This window comes from Ornithorhynchus anatinus, chromosome 4 (genome assembly GCF_004115215.2).
Source record: "Ornithorhynchus anatinus isolate Pmale09 chromosome 4, mOrnAna1.pri.v4, whole genome shotgun sequence".
Lineage (NCBI taxonomy): Eukaryota > Metazoa > Chordata > Mammalia > Monotremata > Ornithorhynchidae > Ornithorhynchus > Ornithorhynchus anatinus.
The window spans coordinates 80,724,147-80,741,442 of NC_041731.1; positions in this window are offsets into that span (position 1 = coordinate 80,724,147).

The following is a 17,296-nucleotide window of genomic DNA, read 5'->3' on the forward strand; positions in this document are numbered from 1 at the left end:
CACTGAGGGCCAACTAAAGAAGTCACAGCATTCCTGACCCTCTGAGGTAGCTTTTATTAAAGGTATTTGTTAATCACTAACTATGTGCCAGGCACTCTTCTAAGCCCTGGGGTAGATAAAATATAATTCATTCATTCAATAGTATTTATTGACTGCCTACTATGTGAGAGCTCACCTCCTCCAAGAGGCCTTCCCAGACTGAGCTTCCCTTTACCCTCTGCTCCCACTGCTCCCTCTCTGCCCCCCCTTCACCTCCCCCCAGCTAAGCCCCCTTTTCTTCCCTTTCCCTCTGCTCCTCCCCTCTCCCTTCCTCTCCTCTCCCCTCATCATTGTGCTCATCTGCTCATTTGTAAATATTTTTATTACCCTATTTATTTTGCTAATGAGATGTACATCCCCTTGATTCTATTTTTGCTATTGTTTTTGTCTGTCTCCCCCGATTAGACTGTAAACCCATCAATTGGCAGGGATTGTCTCTATCTGTTGCCGAATTGTATATTCCAAGCGCTTAGTACAGTGCTCTGCACATAGTAAGTGCTCAATAAATACTATTGACTGAATGAATGTGCAGAGCACTGTACCAAGCGCTTGAAATGTAATCATGTTGGTCACAGTCCATGTCTCACATGGGGCTCACAATCGTAATATCTGTTTTACAGATGAGGTAACTACAGATAACTAAAGCATAGAAAAGTGAAGTGACTTGTCCAGGGTCTCATAGCAGACAAGTGCCTGAGCTGGGAGTAAAACTCAGGTTCTTCTGACTCCCAGGACTGTGTTTTATCCATTAGGCTATGCTGTTTCTCTAAGAAGGAAACTGCTTTTCTAAGATAATTACCAGGCTCCAGCCAGAGTAATGGAGGGTCATTTTTTTTAAAATGGTATTTGTTAAGCACTTACTATGTGCCAGGCACTGTTCTAAGTTCTGGGGTAAATACAAAGTAATAAGGTTGGACACAGTCCATATTCCACATGGGGCTCATAGTCTTAATCCTCATTTTACAGATGAGGGAACTGAGGCACAGAGGAGTTCAGTGACTTACCCAAGGTCACACAGCAAAGAAATGGCAGAGCCAGGATTAGAACACACATCCTTCTGACTTCTAGGCCCATGCTCTATCCACTAGGCCAAACTACTTCTCAGAGTTTGTAGAATTCCTTTCCTGCTGCAGTGACACACCCTCTGCTAGTTTGTTCTTCCCACTGAAGCACTGAGAGAAGGAAAGGAAATGGTAGCTAAAGGGGAAGACCTGAAAATCAATGGAAAAGCAAGACCGTTTCAAGTTCCCATCCGGTGTTACAGAGTGGAAACTTAAGGAAAGCCTTATCCCAAAAAGGCCATCTAAACATCAACCAAATTTATTAGAGAATTAAAATAAGTAAACTTGTACAGGGGTCAGTAATGCAATGAAACTGTCCCATAAGCATTACCAAAGCTGTGGGTTTTTTTTTATTTAATTTGTCTTCAAAGTAAAGTTTTGGGGTGAAGGGGCCAGAGCACTCCATTGCATTCAGTTCTATAATGCCATGTTGACTGGTTATATTACTTCAGATGTGAATATAATATAACTTGATATGTTATGATGAGAGAGACTGAAATGAAACACAACCGCTTTCCCTTTCATGTCTGTTGCCGTTAAGCACATGGTGCAATAAATAACCAAGCCAAATTTTGGAGGAATGCAGGGTTTAACGTTTTAATGATATGGGTGAGAAGCAGGTTTTTGTTTTTGCAGTAGCCCTATACCATTCGGATAGGAAAAAATCATGTCAGTCTTGTCCCTCTACAAGTTTTAGCATAAGATAGAATGAAAATGTATCTACCATTTTAGCGTTAAAGTGTTCATATTCCCACATAAAAATCAATTTCTATGCAAAGCTTTGGATGTTTCAATTAATGGAATTTATATGGCTGAACATGAAGTACACTTTTTTTCCTCACCTGCTTTACAAATTGAAAATTGGAGGCATTAGAAAAATTTAAAGAACCTATTTTTAAAAAATCTAAGCCTTATTTTAAATTGGAATGAAGACACATTTTTGTTTTTCATGTTTACATAAAGTCTGGTTTGATTTCTTGTTGATAGGTTTGAGAACTGAGTTTTGAAAGTCCATGATTTTGAAACTGGCCAGAAACTCTTGGGTAACTCGTCAAATGAGATATTGACTTAATAGCTTCCATGTGGCAAAGACACTTTTCCAGGTACAAAATACTTCATAACTTTTGCAGTTAATTGTTTTACGAAAAATTGTATTTACCTGTCATCCGCAGTCCACTGTTTTCCATCCACTATCTAGGGATTTGCAATTAACTTGTAGCTTCTTTCTACTAGTATCATAAAATCCTTCATTCTTGAGAAAACATAGTTAATGCAATACTTATGCATAATACAACTGTGAAATAAATACAATACCGTTATGCTCAGTTGATAGGAGGCTTACTGGAATCTAATTTCCTGGCTTGCTGGAGAGTAATATAATTCTACTATACTTAATATTCTTTCAAATAAAAGCACTTTCTTCTTCTAAAGAAATGTCAGTCAGTATCAGCACATGTTATGAAACACATAGCAACATCGATTATTGTATATTCTTAGTAATGACAATAACTAAAAGTTTTATTTCAAGAACAGCTGAATTTGGAAAGTGTTCTTAAATAATGGCAGTCTAGATGTTCAAGGATTCTTTGGTTGATAGTTCAAACTCAGCATAATGAAGACAACACTCTATATTTCCCTCTGGTGCTTTTCTCTAAGTTCCCACCAGATTCACTCAAGTCATGCCTTACCCTTGTTCCCCTTTTGAGTCAGTCCTACTTAATAGTAATGATAATAATAATATTTTTTACTCTTCATGAGTACCCACCAACTGAAATCAAACAGTGGAATTTATTGAGCACTTTCTAGGCATAAAGCATTGTACTAATCATTTTGGGCAAGTCACTTAGCTTTTCTGTGCCTTGATTACCTCATCTGTAAAATGGGATGAAGACAGTGAGCCCCATGTGGGACAATCTGATTACCTCGTGTCTCTCCCAGCTCTTAGAACAGTGCTTGGCACATAGTAAGCACTTAAATGCCATCCTTATCTATTATTGTTATTACAATATTACAATATAACAGAATTGGTAGACACAGCCCAACGTAGCCCTAATTCCAACCATTGTCTACCGAGTCTGTCCCTTCCAAGGTTATCTACAGGCATATCCTTGTTGGAGAGAACAGCGTGTATTCTCCATCCCTCTCAAATCCTAGTCCCTGTCCGATACCCACCTCACTCCATTGCAGGGTTGGGAAAACGCCCAAGATAACAGCATGATGGTTGGACCAATGCCATCAGTAGCAAAGGTTCCTGATCAAATCAATCAATCAGTGGTATTTGAGTGCTTATTATGTGCAGAGCACTGTACTAAGCGCTTGGGAGAGTGCAATTCAACAGAATTAGTGGATGCATTCCCTGCTCATAATGAGTCTCCTAAGACATCCCAAGTGATGAGCAGGACCTGCAGGAGTCCTGGGCTACATGGAAGGTTAAAAAGACAGCAGTGGATGTTGAGGGCAGTAGACTGGCAAGCGTCTCCTGGGTGCCCTTGAAGGCAAGGATCATGTTCACCAAATCTGTTGTATTGTACTCTCCACAACACTTAATGCAGGGCTCCACACACAGTAAGTGCTCAATAAATACATGGCATAGTGCATAGATCATAGCCCTGGAACTCAGAAAGTCATGGGTTCTAATCCCAGCTCTGCCACTTGTCTGCTGTACTACCTTGGGCAAGTCGTTTCACTGCTCTGGGCCTCTGTTACCTCATCTGTAAAATGGGGATTGAAAGTGCATGCCCCGTGTAGGGCAAGGCACTTTGTCCAATCCAATTTGCTGGTATTCATTCATTCAATTGTATTTACTGAGCACTTACTATGTGCAGAGCACTGTACTAAGCGCTTCGAAGTACAATTCGGCAACAGAGACAATCCCTACCCAACAATGGGCTCACAGGCTAGAAGGGGGAGACAGACAACAAAATAAGGAGACCGGCATCACTACCACGTAGTAAGCACTTAACAAGCTCTATAATTATCATTACCGACTTATAAGACACCACAACATAGGCAATCTGCAGCTGCTTTGGTCATAAATTGGTGTTACTTCTGAACACATTGCAATGTGCTGTAATAATAATGTCAGTATCTGGTAAGTGCTTAGTATGTGCCAGGCAAAGTACTAAGTGCTGAGGTAGATGCAAGGTAATTGGGTTGGTCACATTCTCTGCTCCATATAGGCCTCACAGTCTTAATCCTCATTTTCCACATGAGGGAACTGAGGCACAGATAAGTTAAGTGACTTGTCCAAGGTCATACAGCAGACAAGTGGCAGAGTAGTAATTAAAACTCATGTCCTTCTGACTCCCAGGCCTATGCTCTATCTACTAAGCCATGATACCCTGTCTGCCTATCCTCTCACAGGACTCTGTGCCCCAGCGAGAACACAACTGGCAGTGATAAAAGAGTGCAGGTAGCGCTGTGCAAATCACTAGTACTCTAATCTCTTTCTTCACGCAGGCTCTTGGCCTAGAGACTTAGTGACAAGATTGAGGAGCTACCATCATTTAGGGTGGTATTCTCCATCATTAACTCTTGGAGCTCTGTCAATTCCTTCATCTTCTACCTTTAAGTATTCTTCCTGCTGGGAATGACCACCCACTCATAAAATTTTTATTTCATATTACTCCCATAGCCTCACACTTCCTGGGAAACACAATGCCTTCAAATCTTTTAAAGGCAGAAAAATTGGTCTCCATATTTCTGAACCTTTCAATGCTGCTTACTGTGTGCAAAACACTGTATTAAGTACTTGGAAGAGTACCATAAAACAGAGTTGACAGACCCATTCCTTTTCCACAAGGAACTTGCAATCTAGAGGGAGCTATTTTCCCTAAGTGTGTCTCTTTTCCAGTCATATTTCCTCTTTCATTAATTCATTCAATTTTGTTTTTATTTTCCTCTGCATCAAAAAGACAATTCTCACTGTCAACTTCAAGGTCTCCTCCTACCTTACCTTCCTGATCTCCCACCCAAACTGCACACTTCACTCCTCTAACACCAAAAAGCTCACGGTTCCTCCATCTCAAGTGGTTGGCTGTCGACCCTTTGCCCACATCCTCCCTCTGGCCTGGAACGCAGTCCCCCTTCATATCCAACTGACCACCACTCTTCCGTCACCACTCTCCCCTCCTTCAAAGGCCTTCCTAAAATTCACAACTCTTCCAGGAGTCCTACCCTAAGTATTCATTTCCCCCAATCTCCCTTCCTTCTGCTTTGCCTAGGCACTTAGATCTATAACTCTTAAGAACTTGATATTCAGCCTAATTCCCAGCACCATAGTACTTAAGTGCATATACTCATACCTTCTCATTCCTCTGTCAGTAATTTATTTTAATGTCTACCACTCCCTCTAAGCTGTGAGTTCTCTGTGGCAAGGAACGTGTGTACCGATTAGACTATATTGTTCTCTCCCAAACTCTTAGTACAGTGCCAAGGCTGCGAATAAGTGCTCATTTAACTGCAAGACTGATTGATCAATAAGTGAGCCAAGGCAAAATTCTCAATTTTAGCTCTTAGACATGAACTCGCTGATCTATAGAGTTACTTTGGTGGGAACTCTGAGACAATAAATTGCCAAAAGAGAGGGCATTGGATTGCAACACACCCATAGCTCACTGCTGATTAACTACAGTAAACGCACTCTCACCCTGATTGTTTGAACATATTCAATGTATGTTTTAGGCCCTTCATTTACAAGAGAGGCTTAAGGGAGGTCGTTCATTTGGTTTTTATAACATATGGTCTTATTTTAAGATGCTCTGTCCCCTGTCTGGTATTACCATGGTACCAGACATCTTTATGTGAGGTGTATTAATTTTCACATTCTGCTTCCCACTGTCTTGGCTCCTGCCTCTGAGTTCTATGCCTCGGGAACATTATCCATATTTTCAGAGACCTGGGAAGGAAATAAAATGGTTCTGTAGCAGGAGCAGAGGTCAGTCTCCCAACCCAGGAACAGGCTTTAGTTTTTGCCAATTTCTGTAGAATGTTTCATAGGACTGCATTGTGTTTTATTGTATAATCTCCATAACACATATATGGTGATACATCTGTTATTTACAGGTGGGCAAGGGGTAATAATAATAATGATGGTATTTGTTAAGCTATTACTATGTGCACAGCGCTGTTCTAAGCCCTGGGGTAGATACAGGGTCATCAGGTTGTTCATTCATTCATTCATTCAATAGTATTTATTGAGCACTTACGATGTGCAGAGCACTGTACTAAGCGCTTGGGATGAACAAGTCGGCAACAGATAGAGACAGTCCCTGCCGTTTGACGGGCTTACAGTCTAATCGGGGGAGATGGTCAGACAAGAACAGTGGCAATAAACAGCGTCAAGGGGAAGAACATCTCGTAAAAACAATGGCAACTAAATAGAATCAAGGCGATGTACAATTCATTAACAAAATAAATAGGGTAACGAAAATATATACAGTTGAGCGGACGAGTACAGTGCTGTGGGGATGGGAAGGGAGAGGTGGAGGAGCAGAGGGAAAAGGGGAAAATGAGGCTTTAGCTGCGGAGAGGTAAAGGGGGGATGGCAGAGGGAGTAGAGGGGGAAGAGGAGCTCAGTCTGGGAACGCCTCTTGGAGGAGGTGATTTTTAAGTAGGGTTTTGAAGAGGGAAAGAGAATCAGTTTGGCGGAGGTGAGGAGGGAGGGTGTTCCAGGACCGCGGGAGGACGTGACCCAGGGGTCGACGGCGGGATAGGCGAGACCGAGGGACGGTGAGGAGGTGGGCGGCAAAGGGGCGGAGCGTGCGGGGTGGGCGGTAGAAAGAGAGAAGGGAGGAGAGGTAGGAAGGGGCAAGGTGATGGAGAGCCTTGAAGCCTAGAGTGAGGAGTTTTTGTTTGGAGCGGAGGTCGATAGGCAACCACTGGAGTTGTTTAAGAAGGGGAGTGACATGCCCAGATCGTTTCTGCAGGAAGATGAGCCGGGCAGCGCAGTGAAGAATAGACCGGAGCGGGGCGAGAGAGGAGGAAGGGAGGTCAGAGAGAAGGCTGACACAGTAGTCTAGCCGGGATATAACGAGAGCCCGTAATAGTAAGGTAGCCGTCTGGGTAGAGAGGAAAGGGCGGATCTTGGCGATATTGTAGAGGTGAAACCGGCAGGTCTTGGTAACGGATAGGATGTGTGGGGTGAACGAGAGGGACGAGTCAAGGATGACACCGAGATTGCGGGCCTGAGAGACGGGAAGGATGGTCGTGCCATCCACGGTGATAGAGAAGTCTGGGAGAGGACCGGGTTTGGGAGGGAAGATGAGGAGCTCAGTCTTGCTCATGTTGAGTTTTAGGTGGCGGGCCGACATCCAGGTGGAGACGTCCCGGAGGCAGGAGGAGATGCGAGCCTGAAGGGAGGGGGAGAGGACAGGGCGGAGATGTAGATCTGCGTGTCATCTGCGTAGAGATGGTAGTCAAAGCCGTGAGAGCGAATGAGTTCACCGAGGGAGTGAGTGTAAATGGAGAACAGAAGAGGGCCAAGAACTGACCCTTGAGGAACTCCAACAGTTAAAGGATGGGAGGGGGAGGAGGCTCCAGCGAAGGAGACCGAGATTGACCGGCCAGAGAGGTAAGAGGAGAACCAGGAGAGGACAGAGTCCGTGAAGCCAAGGTGAGATAAGGCATGGAGGAGGAGGGGATGGTCGACAGTGTCAAAGGCAGCAGAGAGGTCAAGGAGGATTAGAATGGAGTAGGAGCCATTGGATTTGGCAAGAAGGAGGTCACGGGTGACCTTAGAGAGAGCAGTCTCGGTAGAGTGGAGGGGACGGAAGCCAGATTGGAGGGGGTCTAGGAGAGAATGGGAGTTAAGGAATTCTAGGCATCGATTGTAGACGACTCGTTCTAGGATTTTGGAAAGGAAGGGTAGTAGGGAGATAGGACGATAACTGGAGGGGGAAGTGGGGTCAAGAGTGGGTTTTTTTAGGATGGGGGAGACGTGGGCATGTTTGAAGGCAGAGGGGAAGGAGCCCTTGGAGATTGAGTGGTTAAAAATAGAAGTTAAGGAAGGTAGGAGGGCAGGGGCGATGGTTTTAAGAAGGTGAGCGGGAATGGGGTCCGAGGCGCAGGTGGAGGGGGTGGCACTTGCGAGGAGGGAGGAGATCTCCTCTGAGGATACTGCAGGGAAGGATGGGAAAGTAGGGGAGGGGGTTGGTGGGGGGGAGGGGAGAGTCCCACGTGAGGCTCAGTCAATCCCCATTTTACAGATGAGGTAACTGAGGAACAGAGAAGTTAAGTGACTTGCCCACAGTCACACAGCTGACAGGTGGCAGAGCCGGGATTAGAACCCATGACCTCTGACTCCCAAGCCCAAGCTCTTTCCACTGAGCCACGGTCTGTTGGTATGGATAGGACCAATGGCGACCTTATAATATTTTTGGTATTTGATAAGCCCTTACTAAGTGGCAGTCACTGTAGTAAGTGCTGGTGAGGATACAAGTAAATCGGATTAGTCACAGTCACTGTCCTAGGTGGGGGTCACAGTCTCAATCCCCATTTTACAGATGAGGTAACTGTGGCCCATAGAAGTGAAGTGACTTGCCCAGCGTCACACAGCAGAGAAGTGGTAGAGTTGGGATTAGCAGCCATGACCTTCTGACTCCCAAAATCCACTAAACCATGCTACTTTGTCTCTACTACGTGCTTAATAAGTGCTCAATAGAAACACCGAGGTAAGTATTTTGACCCAGCTAATCAGAGCCTCTCTCTTCTACTTTGTAATCCAGCAATGAGCATCTTATTCCTCCAAAGCCAAGCTCGAACCCCAAACCTGACTTTTCCCAAGACTGGCTCCCTAATGGGCACTATAAACTAGAATGAAATCATCAGTGGAAAAATGTGGGCACATATTCATTCAATTTTTCTCATTAAGTACTCTGAAATTACTTCCTGTAGGCCTCTCCTTTGTCAGTGTATGAAGGGTTCATTATACAATGCATCTTTTTGCTCTCCATTTCTCAGTTTTACAAACATAGGTTACAAATCACTTGCCCAGCACCAAACCCTAGCTTTAAGTCAAATCAGATGTGCTTGCGTATATGAAAATGGAATGATTACACCCAATTTTTTAATTTATAAAATGAGGATTAAATGCTTGCTTTCCCTTCCTCTAAGATTGTGAGCCCCTTGTATTTTCTACTCATATTTAATCTACCCCAGTACTTACATAATACAGTACTTGTTACATGGTAAATGCTTAACTACCACAATTATTATTATTGTTGTAGAATAATTATAATTACAGACAAGGCCAATGTCTGAACAAAAATGGTATGAGCTTGAGAAAAATGATATTGAGTAACTTTAAAAAGCCACTTAGGAGAGACAATTTACTGCTCTCTAAAAGTGACTACACCTTGTTAGATGAATGGGAGTGGCATTGATTTTTTTTTATTATACTTTTAACATTAATATATTACTAATGAGGGATAAGGGATGATAGATGACACTCACTTAAGTCTGACATTAGGGTGGGTATCTTGTGAAAGCCAGCAATCAGCCCAGGGTTTCCCCTAGTATCCTGTTGTTTCTGGTGGACAAATGGACTATTATTCTGACCCAGTTCTTCTTTTTTTGGGTTTTTAAAATGTGGTATTTGTTAAGCACTTACTATGTATCAAGCACTGTACTAAGCATTAGGGTAGATACAAGATAATCAGGTGCCACACGGGGCTCACAATCCAAGTATGAGGGAGAACAGGGATTAAATCTCCAGGCAGAGAGAAGGTAAGTGACTTGCCCAAGATCAAATAGCAGGTAAGTGGCGGAGCTAGGTTTAGAACCCAGGTCCTGTGGCTCCCAGGCCTGTGCTCTTTCCATAAACCACAAATATGAGAAGCAGCATGGCTCAATGGATAGAGCACGGGCCTGGGAGTCAGAAGGACCTGGATTCTAATTCCAGCTCTGCCACTTGTCTGCTGTGTGACCTTGGGCAAGCCACTTCACTTCTCTGGGCCTCAGTTACCTTATCTGTGAAATGGGGATTATTCTGCGAGTGATACAGGACTTTGTGCAAACCGATTTGCTTGTATCCACCCCAGAACTTAAATCAGTTCCTGGCACATAATAAGCACTTAAAAAATACCACATTTATCAAGTATAATACTACTGCTCTATCATATTTTCTTCCTCTTAATGCCTACTCATGCTGTGATAAATCAAAAAAAGAAAAAAAAAGAATGTGGCCCCAGATTGTATTTTAGTTGAGGTTGGGCTTTCTGAAAGGCAAGTTTAGCCTTCCCCTGAAGTCCAGAGGACTGTGGACAAGAAAATGAAATTGTGATTGAGTTCTGTGGGTCCACTGAGAAACATATTTTGATATAAAATCTTAATGCTGTTCTTGGGCTTCTTTGAAATGATGGCCAAGTGATTCTGAGGGGTGGGTGATTGGGAATGGATAAAGTAATCCCTTGGTTTAAATTTATTAAGCAGTTTTCAAAATTAATCTTTCTTTTTCCCAAGTTCAAAAAAACCCCCAGACTTTTTTTCATTTTCCCACCCACCAGTGGATTTTCTGAGTGCTTGTCAACACCTGCAGACCCAGAGCATACTAGCTGAGTCTGTTTTCATAAAATTCAGTCCCTCTGGAAGGCCTGTGAAAGAACTATTCTCCCTAGATTTACAGCCCTCGACATATGCGTTCAGAGAAAGTTTAGATAAGTGCCCAAACTTTGGGGGCTTAACCACATCAAATTAAATTCTGAACCATACAGGTTAGGCAATTATAAATAACTCCAAGGAACTAGTGACATCATTGAATTCACATCTACAAGGTCATAAGACTGAACATGGGTCTCAAAGGTAAAACCCTTTCATGTCTTTACCCTCTATATTGGCTTCATACTAACAAGGTGAGAAGAAGTGCAGCTTAGTGAAAAGTGCACCGGCCTGGGAGTCAAAGCAGCCAGGTATTAATCATTGTAATCACAGCTCTACCACTTGCCTACTTTGTGACCTCAGGTCACTTAACTTCTTTTGTGCCTCTGTTTTCTCATCTGTAAAATAATAATAATAATAATAATGTTGGTATTTGTTAAGCGCTTACTATGTGCCGAGCACTGTTCTAAGCGCTGGGGTAGACACAGGGGAATCAGGTTGTCCCATGTGGGGCTCACAGTCTTAATCCCCATTTTACAGATGAGGTAACTGAGGCACCGAGAAGTTAAGTGACTTGCCCAAAGTCACACAGCTGACAAGTGGTAGAGCCGGGGTTCGAACCCATGACCTCTGACTCCAAAGCCCGTGCTCTTTCCAGTGAGCCACGCTGCTTCTCTAGGGGGATGAAATACCCATTCTCCATCCCACCATGAGCCAAGTGTGGGAGAGGGACTTTGCCAGACATGATTATCATGTAAGCTCTTGGTATTGTGCTCTGCAGAAGCAGTGTGGCTCAGTGGAAAGAGCATGGGCTTGGGAGTCAGAGGTCGTGGGTTCAAATCCCGGTTTTGCCACCTGTCAGCTGTGTGACTGTGGGCAAGTCACTTCTCTGTGCCTCAGTTACCTCATCTGTAAAATGGGGATTAAGACTGTTAGCCTCACGGGGGGCAACCTGATTACCCTGTAACTACCCCAGCGCTTGGAACAGTGCTCTGCACATAGTAAGTGCTTAACAAATAATAATAAATTCCAAAATTATTACTATTAACTACTAGATATGGTGAACCATCTAGTGACCCTCCGCCAAAAAAAAACCACGCTGCCTCTTCTCTTCAGAATTGAAGGAATAGTGGACTATGGTTGCAGAAAATGTTCTGGGGCCACAGGCTCTTACTGATATGGTCTTGCCAATTTGTATTTTGGAAGGTCATAGGACACTCCATCCCAAGGCTTGTTCTGGGAATGGCACTTAAAAGGAATGATTTCATAAAGCAGGAATGTTCCCTAATAATACTCCCTCTTAGATCCAGTACTTACTGGAATGAGACACCTGGATTTCAGGGATGGAAAATGTTGCTCTGTCACTATTGATATTGAAATTATTTTGTATGTAGTAAAGAACATTAAGACTAGATGGTGAGTAGGGTATTTTTCACAGACATGAAAGTATTTCTATATCTATACGTCCATACACATGTATTCATATACACGTTTAAGCAGTTCTAACCAATAATGCCCAGCTAACCAAAAAAGGAGAAAGCTTAATTAAGACCAGTAAGGATATAGGAAATTGACAGAAAATAGTCTCAATCTTCTAAACAAGTGAAGGTGTATAAGACTGCATTGTGAAAGTTTATAAGGCTGCTTAGGTAGCTGTAAGATCTGGACCTACCACATTTACCTTATTAAAGAGTCTCATCTACATCACAATCATTCATTCAGTCCTATTTACTGAGTGTATACTATGTGCACAGCATTGTAATAATAATGGTGGTATTTATTAAAGACTTACTATGTGCAAAGCACTGTTCTTGGGAGAGTATGACACAACAATAAACGGGCACATTCCCTTCCCACACGAGCTTACATTCCACAGCTGGGGAGACAGACATCAGTACAAATAAATAAATGACAGATATGTAGATAAGTGCTGTGGGGCTGGGGGGTCGGGGGGAAGAACAAAGGGAGCAAGTCAGGGCAATGCAGAAGGGAGTGGGAGAAGTGGAAAGGGGGGCTTAGTCTGCGAAGGCCTCTTAGAGAAGATGTGCCTTCTAAGTTTTTGAAGGGAAGAGAGTAATTGTCCACATTGAATCGCTGGAAAAATAATCCCAAAATGTCCAGTCAGCTCTCCAACACTGAGGCAAGACTGTAAACTTGTCGTGGGCCGGGAACATGTCTGTTTATTACTATATTGTACTCTCCCAAGCACTTAGTACAGTGCTCTGCACACAGTAAGCACTCAATAAGCATGATTAAATGAAAGGTCACACAGCACACAACTGGCGGAGCAAGGATTAGAACCCAGGAGCATAGATTGGCTGGGCAGGACTTTGGAAAAGGATGAATTACAGTAGGATGCTCAAAGGATGTTGCAGAGTGACCCGAAAGGGGACTCAAGCAAGCAGGAGCAGCAGAAGTAATTGTTTCAAAATGTGTGCATAGAAATCACTAAAACTGCAAAAACAAATCAGCTGTAAGTCCTGTGCTAGGTGAATACTACATCCCCCTCTTATTTCTTCCTCATTTTGCCCAGCCCTGTGCCTTGTGTGAAGGGCTACTAGAAGTCAGTAGGGCCATCTGAGTTTCTCTTCTGGCTCCTCCTCTCCCTCTAGACTGTAACCTGGTTGTGGGCAGGGAATGGATCTGTTTATTGTTATATTGTACTTTCCGTTCATCCATTCAATGTATTTATTGAGCACTTTTTATGTGCAAAGCACTGTATTAAGCATTTGGGAGAGTACAGTACAATAACAAACAGAAATATTCCCTGCCAACAATGAGTTCACAGTCTAGAGGGGAAGACAGCCATTAATATACATAAATAAATTAGAGATACACACATATGTGCCATGGGGCTGGGAGGGAGGATGGATGAAGGGAGCAAGTCAGGGAGATGCAGAAGGAAGTACAAGAAGAGGAGAGAATGGCTTGGGGAAGGCTTCTTGGAGGAGATGTTCCTTCAATAAGGCTTTGAAGTGGGCGAGCAATTATCTGTCTGATAATTGTCTCCCAAGTGCTTAGTACAGCGCTCTACACAAAGTAAGTGCTCAATCATAGGATTGAATAAATGAATGGATCTAGGGAGGCTGTGGGCTGTACTGTGCTGTGGATGTGGGCATGGCCATGGTGGTAGCATAGGCAGATGCCAGCATCAGAGGATAGCAGGGGGTGGAGAATGACTCATTTCAATTTTTCAGAAATATTCTCTCCATTCCTCAGATTGCATCATGTGATTAACAAACAATCCAAATGAATCAAATCCCATCTGCAGGAGCCAGAGGACCGGATTCATTAGCAGTTTGTAAATCAAAACCAACTGGGTGGAGGCTGATCAAATAGGGGTTCCTAGGGATGCCTGTAATCCAGTCAAGTGCACTTTAGGCAATACATAAATACCAACTCTGACATATTGTACTCTCCCAACCTCGTAGTACAGTGCTCTGCTCACAGAAAGTGTTCAACAGATGTGATTAGAGAAGCAATATGGTCTAGTGGATAAATCAAGGGTCTGGGAGTTAGAAGGACTTGGGTTCTAATCCCACCTCAGGCACTTATCTGCTGTGAAATTGCTTCACTTTTCTGTGCCTCAGTTACCTCATCTTGATTCTATTTAGTTGCCATTGTTTTTATGAGATGTTCTTCCCCCTGACTCTGATTATTGCCACTGTTCTTGTCTGTCTCCCCCGATTAGACTGTAAGCCCATCAAACGGCAGGGACCGTCTCTATCTGTTGCCGACTTGTTCATTCCAAGCGTTTAGTACAGTGCTCTGCACATAGTAAGCGCTCAATAAATACTATTGAATGAATGAATGAGTAAAGTGGATATTAAGGCTGTGAATCTCAAGAGGGAAAGGGACTGTGTCTAACCCGATTACTTTCTATCTACCCCAGTGCTTAGAACAGTACTTGGCAGGTCGTAAGCACTTAACAAATACCATACAAAAGATTGATTGATTGTGTCCCTGATTGTATCACAGTTATCAGTCTGTTAGTCACTGTTGTGGTGGTAATCTGATAGTCTTTGGGCAACCTGTTGATCTATCATCTCCCTAACTGGAATTTTTTTCGTGCAAACTGGGCAAGCAGCTGGAAGATTTGTCTTGCTTTCACCTTACTAAGTGTCTGGTGCTGGAGAGACTGCTTTTCTGGCCAACCCAGACCGAGGAATAAAACCTCCCTGTCAGCAGTGTTGTTTTCAAATATGAAGGACAGGCACAGGCTGGCTCCCAGCATTGCAGACGTCCCCAAGTGCCAAGAGTGGCAGAAAATGACAAAGGCCGTTATATGGTTCATTGTGGGCAGGGAACATGTCTACCAATTGTGTTGTATTGCATTCTCCCAAACTTTTGGTATAATGGTCCGCACACAGTGAGGGTTCAATAAATGCCATTGATGATGATGAAGGTGATGATATAGGCAGATAGTTTTACATGTAGAACAATGCATTTAAAGCATACGTAGAATCCCTCACTCACCAGAGATGCATAAATAGTATTTATCAGAGGTGAATTCTGAGGTGGTTAGGAGATAATGTTGGTATTTGTTAAGCGCTTACTATGTGCACAGCACTGTTCTAAGCTCTGGGGTAGATACAGGGTAATCCGGTTGTCCCACGTGAGGCTCACAGTCTTAACCCCCATTTTACAGATGAGGTAACTGAGGCTCAGAGAAGTGAAGTGACTTGCTCACAGTCACACAGCTGACAAGTGGCAGAGCTGGGATGGCAGGAGAGAGGCTGAGGTGAGTGATATCAGTAATGATTGTAGTAATTATTAAGCACTATGTGCCACATCTGTACTAAGTGCTGGGATAGATACAAGATAATCAGCATCCACATAGTATAGGTACAGAATTCCCCTTTTTGCAGATGAGGAAACTGAAGCACAGAGAATTGATGTGACTTACCCAAAGTTACACAGCAAGCAATTGGCAAAGTCCAGGATTAAAACCCAGGCCCTCTGACTACTAGTTCTGCATTCTTTTTACTAAACCGTACTATTTGGAGCAAAAAATTTAGGTGTAGGAGGAGAGAGATGGAGCTCAATGATGATGATGATGATGTTGGTATTTGTTAAGCGCTTACTATGTGCAGAGCACTGTTCTAAGCGCTGGGGGAGATACAGGGGAATCAGGTTGTCCCACGTGGGGTTCACAATCTCAATCTCCATTTTACAGATGAGGTAACTGAGGCACAGAGAAGTTAAGTGACTTGCCCACAGTCACACAGCTGACAAGTGGCAGAGCTGGGATTCAAACTCATGACCTCTGACTCCAAAGCCCGTGCTCTTTCCACTGAGCTATGCTGCTTCTCTAGCTCAAGCAACTTTACTAACCTTGGTGGGGGCTTTGCTTCCCTAGGGGTGAGATTGCAGTAGAGTCAGCAGGAATAGTACTAGTAATAGTATTTATTAAGCCCCTAATACTTGCAAAGCATTGACTAAGTGCTGAGAATGATTACCTAGGTGAGTGCATATCACATTTCTCTAGGTGTGTCTTTTCTCAGAGTAAGTATATGTTTGGGAGCTGACTGCAAGCTAATCAGCACTCTGCCGAATCACAGCTCTATTTGAGATATGTGTGTGTATTTATATATACACGTATATAATTTATATATGTACACCTTTATACACATGAATATAAATATACATGAGTACTATATAAATTATAGATAGAGAGCGTGTGCGTATTCAAGTAACTATACTTGTGGGATTCAGGTCGAGATTCTTATAGAGAAAGATTAGTAATTATGCCTTGAATTTTTAAATGACTTTGCTTTCCTAAGTGCCTGAACAGCAGTGCTCTCAGTACATAATGCACACTGCCTTCAATCATTATACATACTTTGTGACTCTTCTTAGCCGAAAGCTAAGGCTTGCTCTTCAGTCTCAATGAATCAATCAAATGATGCTATTGCCTGAGTGCTTTCTGTGTTTGGAGCACCATACTAAGCGCCCAGGAGAGTACGATCGTGGCTCAGTGGAAAGAGCCCTGGCTTGGGAGTCAGGGGTCGTGGGTTCTACTCCCAGCTCCGCCACTTGCCAGCTGGGTGACTTTGGGCAAGTCACCTAACTTCTCTGTGCCTCAGGTACCTCATCTGTAAAATGGGGATTAAAACTGCGAACCCCACATGGGACAACCTGATCACTTTGTATCCCCCAGCACTTAGAACAGTGCCTGGCACATAGTAAGCGCTTAACAAGTACCACAATTTATTTATTTATTTTTACGATGCAACAAAGTTGGTGGACGCATTCCCTGCCCACAAGGAGCTTACGTTTACCAGAAGCCTCCAAATACTGAAGAACCTCCAGGCCACCGGTAACTGTGCACGACACACATAAGGTAATACTCTACCCAGGGGGACAGATCGGTTGTGCTTCTTCAAGGGGTTGTTTCAAATCAACTGACTAAAATGATGCACTCACGGTTTTGGTTTGTTTTGTTTTCGGCTCCGCTACGGCTTTCTCTGTAGCATTTGGTCACCGTTTGTAAATTTGAAACAGAAAAAAATGGACGTTGGAAATGAAAAGTTATCAGAGATACTTTTGTCTTTAGCTTATTCTGTCATAACACTTCTTACCAAATGGGAAGTTGGGAGTTT